The following is a 10680-nucleotide window of genomic DNA, read 5'->3' on the forward strand; positions in this document are numbered from 1 at the left end:
GGCCACACTGCCACCATCTCCTGGGGACAACCTGCCTACTTCCCTCCTCATGGCTCCACATCCCCCATCACTGAGCGGTGGCCGGTCTTCAGCTTCTCCGTCCCTTGGAAGGTCTGGAGGCCGTTCTCCAGGAGCCTCTTCCTGTCACTTCCTATGATGGATTCTCCTTCCCGATGTCTGACTGGCTCCAGAATACAATAAAGAGGAGAGAAATCTAGAAAGGTTTACCTCTCCGCTCAGCAGGGAGATGATCTCCAAGGTGAGGTCTAATATTCTTCTGCTGATCTCCTTCCTGTCCATCCTTGGTGGAGGAGCTGGAGGAGATCCTCCAGGACAAGGAGAGACCCCGGGGATAAAGGGGGATTCTGGAGAGAAGAAGAGAGACCCCGACCAGGACCTGCGATGTATCTGTGCACTGCAAGAGCTGCAGGACCTGGGATGATGTCACTGTCATGTGATCAGGAGGGCGGAGCTCAGCAGTGAGGAGAAGTGGTGATGTAGGACCTGGGATGACGTCACTGCCATGTGATCAGGAGGGGCGGAGCTCAGCAGTGGGGAGAAGTGGTGATGTAGGACCTGTGATGACGTCACTGCCATGTGATCAGGAGGGGCGGAGCTCAGCATTGGGGAGAAGAGGTGATGTAGCACCTGAGATGACGTCACTGCCATGTGATCAGGAGGGGCGGAGCTCAGCAGTGGGGAGAAGAGGTGATGTAGGACCTGGGATGATGTCATTGTCATGTGATCAGGAGGGGCGGAGCTCAGCAGTGGGGAGAAGAGGTGATGTAGGACCTGTGATGACAACACCACCATGTGATCAGGAGGGGCGGAGCTCAGCAGTGGAGAGAAGTGATAATGTAGAACCTGTGATGACATCACCACCATGTGATCAGGAGGGCGGAGCTCAGCAGTGGGGAGAAGTGATAATGTAGGACCTGTGATGACATCACCACCATGTGATCAGGAGGGCGGAGCTCAGTAGTGGAGAGAAGTGGTGATGCCGCTGATCCACCTCTCCCCCTGTTACTCCTCTGCCTCTCCTCACTTCCAATCCCTTCACTGGCTCCCCATTGCCCAGCGAAGGGCTGGAAAGCAGGGGTGTGATGTATCTTACATGGGACTGTATGCTGGAGGGGCTGAAGGCAGGGGTGTGATGTATCTTACATGGGGCTGTATGCTGGAGGGGCTGAAGGCAGGGGTGTGATGTATCTTACATGGGACTGTATGCTGGAGGGGCTGAAGGCAGGGGTGTGATGTATCTTACATGGGGCTGTATGCTGGAGGGGCTGAAGGCAGGGGTGTGATGTATCTTACATGGGACTGTATGCTGGAGGGGCTGAAGGCAGGGGTGTGATGTATCTTACATGGGACTGTATGCTGGAGGGGCTGAAGGCAGGGGTGTGATGTATCTTACATGGGACTGTATGCTGGAGGGGCTGAAGGCAGGGGTGTGATGTATCTTACATGGGGCTGTATGCTGGAGGGGCTGAAGGCAGGGGTGTGATGTATCTTACATGGGACTGTATGCTGGAGGGGCTGAAGGCAGGGGTGTGATGTATCCTACATGGGACTGTATGCTGGAGGGGCTGAAGGCAGGGGTGTGATGTATCTTACATGGGACTGTATGCTGGAGGGGCTGAAGGCAGGGGTGTGATGTATCTTACATGGGGCTGTATGCTGGAGGGGCTGAAGGCAGGAGTGTGATGTATCTTACATGGGACTGTATGCTGGAGGGGCTGAAGGCAGGGGTGTGATGTATCTTACATGGGGCTGTATGCTGGAGGGGCTGAAGGCAGGAGTGTGATGTATCTTACATGGGACTGTATGCTGGAGGGGCTGAAGGCAGGGGTGTGATGTATCTTACATGGGGCTGTATGCTGGAGGGGCTGAAGGCAGGAGTGTGATGTATCTTACATGGGACTGTATGCTGGAGGGGCTGAAGGCAGGGGGGAGGTTGTATCTTACATGGGGCTGTATGCTGGAGGGGCTGAAGGCAGGGGTGAGGTTGTATCTTACATGGGACTGTATGCTGTAGGGGCTGAAGGCAGGGCATAATTATTACTATAATACTACAGAGGGGCCAGTATATATATATATATAGTTATACAGAGGGTATTAGGGTTATGGGGGGGGGGTCCTGTTATCTGAGGATGAGAGTAAAGTGAGGAATCCCCCAAAAAATTCAGTGAAACTCTACAGAGACGCGACTGAAAGAAGGTATCAGGGCGGTCTTATCTCTGGAAAAGGACGCTGAGGAAAGTCTACAGCACAGGAGAGGTCATTGGTATGGGGCGGTATTATACTGTATATAACAATATCCATCCAAATATCTGCAGGTGACATCTACTACATTATCTGTACTCAGAGAGTTATCACTGTGTTATCTGCGGTGTTACATAGGACTGCAGGTGACATCTACTACATTATCTGTACTCAGAGAGTTATCACTGTGTTATCTGTGGTGTTACATAGGACTGCAGGTGACATCTACTACATTATCTGTACTCAGAGAGTTATCACTGTGTTATCTGCGGTGTTACATAGGACTGCAGGTGACATCTACTACATTATCTGTACTCAGAGAGTTATCACTGTGTTATCTGTGGTGTTACATAGGACTGCAGGTGACATCTACTACATTATCTGTACTCAGAGAGTTACCACTGTGTTATCTGTGGTGTTACATAGGACTGCAGGTGACATCTACTACATTATCTGTACTCAGAGAGTTATCACTGTGTTATCTGTGGTGTTACATAGGACTGCAGGTGACATCTACTACATTATCTGTACTCAGAGAGTTATCACTGTGTTATCTGTGGTGTTACATAGGACTGCAGGTGACATCTACTACATTATCTGTACTCTGAGAGTTATCACTGTGTTATCTGTGGTGTTACATAGGACTGCAGGTGACATCTACTACATTATCTGTACTCTGAGAGTTATCACTGTGTTATCTGTGGTGTTACATAGGACTGCAGGTGACATCTACTGCATTATCTGTACTCAGAGAGCTATCACTGTGTTATCTGTGGTGTTACATAGGACTGCAGGTGACATCTACTACATTATCTGTACTCAGAGAGCTATCACTGTGTTATCTGTGGTGTTACATAGGACTGTCGGTGACATCTACTACATTATCTGTACTCAGCTCTCTGCCCTCTAGATAAGGGGTCCCCAACCTTTTTTGCAACAAGGACCAGTTTCATGCAAGACAATTTTCCCAGGGACCGGGTGGGCGGGGCTTAGGGGGTGCTGGTCGGCGCTGACTGATTCACACGCATAACAAAACACTAGGTGCATATTAATATATATAATATATAGAATACAGCCTGCTCTGACAGAAAGGATCAGGTCCCTCTGCCCTCTAGAATACAGCCTGCTCTGACAGAAAGGATCAGGTCCCTCTGCCCTCTAGAATACAGCCTGCTCTGACAGAAAGGACCAGGTCCCTCTGCCCTCTAGAATACAGCCTGCTCTGATAGAAAGGATCAGGTCCCTCTGCCCTCTAGAATACAGCCTGCTCTGACAGAAAGGATCAGGTCCCTCTGCCCTCTAGAATACAGCCTGCTCTGACAGAAAGGACCAGGTCCCTCTGCCCTCTAGAATACAGCCTGCTCTGACAGAAAGGACCTGGTCTCTCTGCCCTCTAGAATACAGCCTGCTCTGACAGAAAGGACCTGGTCCCTCTGCCCTCTAGAATACAGCTTGCTCTGATAGAAAGGACCAGGTCCCTCTGCCCTCTAGAATACAGCCTGCTCTGACAGAAAGGACCTGGTCTCTCTGCCCTCTAGAATACAGCCTGCTCTGATAGAAAGGACCAGGTCCCTCTGCCCACTAGAATATAGCCTGCTCTGACAGAAAGGACCAGGTCCCTCTGCCCACTAGAATACAGCCTGCTCTGACAGAAAGGACCTGGTGCCTCTGCCCTCTAGAATACAGCTTGCTCTGATAGAAAGGACCAGGTCCCTCTGCCCTCTAGAATACAGCCTGCTCTGACAGAAAGGACCAGGTCCCTCTGCCCACTAGAATATAGCCTGCTCTGACAGAAAGTGCCAGGTTCCTCTGTACACTAGAATACAGCCTGCTCTTACAGTAAGGACCTGGTCCCTCTGCCCTTTAGAATATAGCCTGCTCTGACAGAAAGGACCAGGTCCCTCTGCCCTCTAGAATACAGCCTGCTCTGACAGAAAGAATCAGGTCCCTCTGCCCTCTAGAATACAGCCTGCTCTGACAGAAAGGACCAGGTCCCTCTGCCCTCTAGAATACAGCTTGCTCTGACAGAAAGGACCAGGTCCCTCAGCCCTCTAGAATACAGCCTGCTCTGACAGAAAGGACCTGGTCTCTCTGCCCTCTAGAATACAGCCTGCTCTGACAGAAAGGACCTGGTCCCTCTGCCCTCTAGAATACAGCTTGCTCTGATAGAAAGGACCAGGTCCCTCTGCCCTCTAGAATACAGCCTGCTCTGACAGAAAGGACCTGGTCTCTCTGCCCTCTAGAATACAGCCTGCTCTGATAGAAAGGACCAGGTCCCTCTGCCCACTAGAATATAGCCTGCTCTGACAGAAAGGACCAGGTCCCTCTGCCCACTAGAATATAGCCTGCTCTGACAGAAAGGACCTGGTGCCTCTGCCCTCTAGAATACAGCTTGCTCTGATAGAAAGGACCAGGTCCCTCTGCCCTCTAGAATACAGCCTGCTCTGACAGAAAGGACCAGGTCCCTCTGCCCACTAGAATATAGCCTGCTCTGACAGAAAGTGCCAGGTTCCTCTGTACACTAGAATACAGCCTGCTCTTACAGTAAGGACCTGGTCCCTCTGCCCTTTAGAATATAGCCTGCTCTGACAGAAAGGACCAGGTCCCTCTGCCCACTAGAATACAGCCTGCTCTGACAGAAAGGACCAGGTCCCTCTGCCCTCTAGAATACAGCCTGCTCTGACAGAAAGGACCAGGTCCCACAGCCCTCTAGAATACAGCCTGCTCTGATAGAAAGGACCAGGTCCCTCTGCCCTCTAGAATACAGCCTGCTCTGATAGAAAGGACCAGGTCCCTCTGCCCACTAGAATACAGCCTGCTCTGACAGAAAGGACCAGGTCCCTCAGCCCACTAGAATACAGCCTGCTCTGATAGAAAGGACCAGGTCCCTCTGCCCTCTAGAATACAGCCTGCTCTGACAGAAAGGACCAGGTCCCTCTGCCCACTAGAATACAGCCTGCTCTGACAGAAAGGACCAGGTCCCTCTGCCCTCTAGAATACAGCCTGCTCTGACAGAAAGGACCAGGTCCCTCTGCCCACTAGAATACAGCCTGCTCTGACAGAAAGGACCAGGTCCCTCTGCCCACTAGAATACAGCCTGCTTTGACAAAAGGGACCAGGTCCCTCTTCCCACTAGAATACAGCCTGCTCTGACAGAAAGGACCAGGTCCCTCTGCCCACTAGAATACAGCCTGCTCTGACAGAAAGGACCAGGTCCCTCTGCCCACTAGAATACAGCCTGCTCTGACAGAAAGGACCAGGTCCCTCTGCCCTCTAGAATACAGCCTGCTCTGACAGAAAGGACCAGGTCCCTCAGCCCTCTAGAATACAGCCTGCTCTGATAGAAAGGACCAGGTCCCTCTGCCCTCTAGGATACAGCCTGCTCTGATAGAAAGGACCAGGTCCCTCTGCCCACTAGAATACAGCCTGCTCTGACAGAAAGGACCAGGTCCCTCAGCCCACTAGAATACAGCCTGCTCTGATAGAAAGGACCAGGTCCCTCTGCCCTCTAGAATACAGCCTGCTCTGACAGAAAGGACCAGGTCCCTCTGCCCACTAGAATACAGCCTGCTCTGACAGAAAGGACCAGGTCCCTCTGCCCTCTAGAATACAGCCTGCTCTGACAGAAAGGACCAGGTCCCTCTGCCCACTAGAATACAGCCTGCTCTGACAGAAAGGACCAGGTCCCTCTGCCCACTAGAATACAGCCTGCTCTGACAAAAGGGACCAGGTCCCTCTTCCCACTAGAATACAGCCTGCTCTGACAGAAAGGACCAGGTCCCTCTGCCCTCTAGAATACAGCCTGCTCTGACAGAAAGGACCAGGTCCCTCAGCCCTCCAGAATACAGCCTGCTCTGACAGAAAGGACCAGGTCCCTCTGCCCACTAGAATACAGCCTGCTCTGACAGAAAGGACCTGGTCTCTCTGCCCACTAGAATATAGCCTGCTCTGACAAAAGGGACCAGGTCCCTCTTCCCACTAGAATACAGCCTGCTCTGACAGAAAGGACCAGGTCCCTCTGCACCCTAGAATACAGCCTGCTCTGACAGAAAGGACCGGGTCCCTCTGCCCACTAGAATACAGCCTGCTCTGACAGAAAGGACCTGGTCTCTCTGCCCACTAGAATATAGCCTGCTCTGACAAAAGGGACCAGGTCCCTCTTCCCACTAGAATACAGCCTGCTCTGACAGAAAGGACCAGGTCCCTCTGCCCTCTAGAATACAGCCTGCTCTGACAGAAAGGACCAGGTCCCTCTGCCCACTAGAATACAGCCTGCTCTGACAGAAAGGACCAGGTCCCTCTGCCCACTAGAATACAGCCTGCTCTGACAGAAAGGACCTGGTCTCTCTGCCCACTAGAATATAGCCTGCTCTGACAAAAGGGACCAGGTCCCTCTTCCCACTAGAATACAGCCTGCTCTGACAGAAAGGACCAGGTCCCTCTGCCCAATAGAATACAGCCTGCTCTGACAGAAAGGACCAGGTCCCTCTGCCCTCTAGAATACAGCCTGCTCTGATAGAAAGGACCAGGCCCCTCTTCCCACTAGAATACAACCTGCTCTGACAGAAAGGACCAGGTCCCTCTGCCCACTAGTGTATAGCCTGCTCTGACAGAAAGGACCAGGTCCCTCTGTCCACTAGAATACAGCCTGCTCTGACAGAAAGGACCAGGTCCCTCTGCCCTCTAGAATACAGCCTGCTCTAACAGAAAGGACCAGGTCCCTCTGCCCACTAGTGTATAGCCTCCTCTGACAGAAAGGACCTGGTCCCTCTGCCCACTAGTGTATAGCCTGCTCTGACAGAAAGGACCAGGTCCCTCTGTCCACTAGAATACAGCCTGCTCTGACAGAAAGGACCAGGTCCCTCTGCCCTCTAGAATACAGCCTGCTCTGACAGAAAGGACCAGTTCCCTCTGTCCACTAGAATACAGCCTGCTCTGACAGAAAGGACCAGGTCCCTCTGCCCTCTAGAATACAGCCTGCTCTGACAGGAAGGACCAGGTCCCTCTGCCCACTAGAATACAGCCTGCTCTGATAGAAAGGACCAGGCCCCTCTTCCCACTAGAATACAGCCTGCTCTGACAGAAAGGACCAGGTCCCTCTGCCCACTAGTATATAGCCTGCTCTGACAGAAAGGACCAGGTCCCTCTGTCCACTAGAATACAGCCTGCTCTGACAGAAAGGACCAGGTCCCTCTGCCCTCTAGAATACAGCCTGCTCTGACAGAAAGGACCAGGTCCCTCTGCCCACTAGAATACAGCCTGCTCTGACAGAAAGGACCTGGTCTCTCTGCCCACTAGAATATAGCCTGCTCTGACAAAAGGGACCAGGTCCCTCTTCCCACTAGAATACAGCCTGCTCTGACAGAAAGGACCAGGTCCCTCTGCCCAATAGAATACAGCCTGCTCTGACAGAAAGGACCAGGTCCCTCTGCCCTCTAGAATACAGCCTGCTCTGATAGAAAGGACCAGGCCCCTCTTCCCACTAGAATACAACCTGCTCTGACAGAAAGGACCAGGTCCCTCTGCCCACTAGTGTATAGCCTGCTCTGACAGAAAGGACCAGGTCCCTCTGTCCACTAGAATACAGCCTGCTCTGACAGAAAGGACCAGGTCCCTCTGCCCTCTAGAATACAGCCTGCTCTAACAGAAAGGACCAGGTCCCTCTGCCCACTAGTGTATAGCCTCCTCTGACAGAAAGGACCTGGTCCCTCTGCCCACTAGTGTATAGCCTGCTCTGACAGAAAGGACCAGGTCCCTCTGTCCACTAGAATACAGCCTGCTCTGACAGAAAGGACCAGGTCCCTCTGCCCTCTAGAATACAGCCTGCTCTGACAGAAAGGACCAGTTCCCTCTGTCCACTAGAATACAGCCTGCTCTGACAGAAAGGACCAGGTCCCTCTGCCCTCTAGAATACAGCCTGCTCTGACAGGAAGGACCAGGTCCCTCTGCCCACTAGAATACAGCCTGCTCTGATAGAAAGGACCAGGCCCCTCTTCCCACTAGAATACAGCCTGCTCTGACAGAAAGGACCAGGTCCCTCTGCCCACTAGTATATAGCCTGCTCTGACAGAAAGGACCAGGTCCCTCTGTCCACTAGAATACAGCCTGCTCTGACAGAAAGGACCAGGTCCCTCTGCCCTCTAGAATACAGCCTGCTCTGACAGAAAGGACCAGGTCCCTCTGCCCACTAGTGTATAGCCTGCTCTGACAGAAAGGACCAGGTCCCTCTGCCCACTAGAATACAGCCTGCTCTGACAGAAAGGACCAGGTCCCTCTGCCCTCTAGAGTACAGCCTGCTCTGACAGAAAGGACCAGGTCCCTCAGCCCTCTAGAATACAGCCTGCTCTGATAGAAAGGACCAGGTCCCTCTGCCCTCTAGAATACAGCCTGCTCTGACAGAAAGGACCAGGTCCCTCTGCCCTCTAGAATACAGCCGGCTCTGATAGAAAGGACCAGGTCCCTCTGCCCACTAGAATACAGCCTGCTCTGACAGAAAGGACCAGGTCCCTCAGCCCTCTAGAATACAGCCTGCTCTGATAGAAAGGACCAGGTCCCTCTGCCCTCTAGAATACAGCCTGCTCTGATAGAAAGGACCAGGTCCCTCTGCCCACTAGAATACAGCCTGCTCTGACAGAAATGACCAGGTCCCTCTGCCCTCTAGAATATAGCCTGCTCTGACAGAAAGGACCAGGTCCCTCTGCCCACTAGAATACAGCCTGCTCTGACAGAAAGGACCAGGTCCCTCTGCCCTCTAGAATACAGCCTGCTCTGACAGAAAGGACCAGGTCCCTCTGCCCACTAGAATACAGCCTGCTCTGACAGAAAGGACCAGGTCCCTCTGCCCACTAGAATAAAGCCTGCTCTGACAAAAGGGACCAGGTCCCTCTTCCCACTAGAATACAGCCTGCTCTGACAGAAAGGACCAGGTCCCTTTGCCCACTAGAATACAGCCTGCTCTGACAGAAAGGACCAGGTCCCTCTGCCCACTAGAATACAGCCTGCTCTGACAGAAAGGACCTGGTCTCTCTGCCCACTAGAATATAGCCTGCTCTGACAAAAGGGACCAGGTCCCTCTTCCCACTAGAATACAGCCTGCTCTGACAGAAAGGACCAGGTCCCTCTGCCCTCTGGAATACAGCCTGCTCTGACAGAAAGGACCAGGTCCCTCGGCCCACTAGTGTATAGCCTGCTCTGACAGAAAGGACCAGGTCCCTCTGCCCACTAGAATACAGCCTGCTCTGACAGAAAGGACCTGGTCCCTCTGCCCACTAGAATACAGCCTGCTCTGACAGAAAGGACCAGGTCCCTCAGCCCTCCAGAATACAGCCTGCTCTGATAGAAAGGACCAGGTCCCTCTGCCCTCTAGAATACAGCCTGCTCTGATAGAAAGGACCAGGTCCCTCTGCCCACTAGAATACAGCCTGCTCTGACAGAAATGACCAGGTCCCTCTGCCCTCTAGAATATAGCCTGCTCTGACAGAAAGGACCAGGTCCCTCTGCCCACTAGAATACAGCCTGCTCTGACAGAAAGGACCAGGTCCCTCTGCCCTCTAGAATACAGCCTGCTCTGACAGAAAGGACCAGGTCCCTCTGCCCACTAGAATACAGCCTGCTCTGACAGAAAGGACCAGGTCCCTCTGCCCACTAGAATAAAGCCTGCTCTGACAAAAGGGACCAGGTCCCTCTTCCCACTAGAATACAGCCTGCTCTGACAGAAAGGACCAGGTCCCTCTGCCCACTAGAATACAGCCTGCTCTGACAGAAAGGACCAGGTCCCTCTGCCCACTAGAATACAGCCTGCTCTGACAGAAAGGACCTGGTCTCTCTGCCCACTAGAATATAGCCTGCTCTGACAAAAGGGACCAGGTCGCTCTTCCCACTAGAATACAGCCTGCTCTGACAGAAAGGACCAGGTCCCTCTGCCCTCTAGAATACAGCCTGCTCTGACAGAAAGGACCAGGTCCCTCGGCCCACTAGTGTATAGCCTGCTCTGACAGAAAGGACCAGGTCCCTCTGCCCACTAGAATACAGCCTGCTCTAACAGAAAGGACCAGGTCCCTCAGCCTTCTAGAATACAACCTGCTCTGACAGAAAGGACCAGGTCCCTCTGCCCAATAGAATACAGCCTGCTCTGACAGAAAGGACCAGGTCCCTCTGCCCTCTAGAATACAGCCTGCTCTGATAGAAAGGACCAGGCCCCTCTTCCCACTAGAATACAGCCTGCTCTAACAGAAAGGACCAGGTCCCTCAGCCTTCTAGAATACAACCTGCTCTGACAGAAAGGACCAGGTCCCTCTGCCCACTAGTGTATAGCCTGCTCTGACAGAAAGGACCAGGTCCCTCTGTCCACTAGAATACAGCCTGCTCTGACAGAAAGGACCAGGTCCCTCTGCCCTCTAGAATACAGCCTGCTCTGAC

The sequence above is a fragment of the Bufo gargarizans genome, chromosome 6, assembly GCF_014858855.1.
Source record: "Bufo gargarizans isolate SCDJY-AF-19 chromosome 6, ASM1485885v1, whole genome shotgun sequence".
In the NCBI taxonomy this organism is placed as follows: domain Eukaryota; kingdom Metazoa; phylum Chordata; class Amphibia; order Anura; family Bufonidae; genus Bufo; species Bufo gargarizans.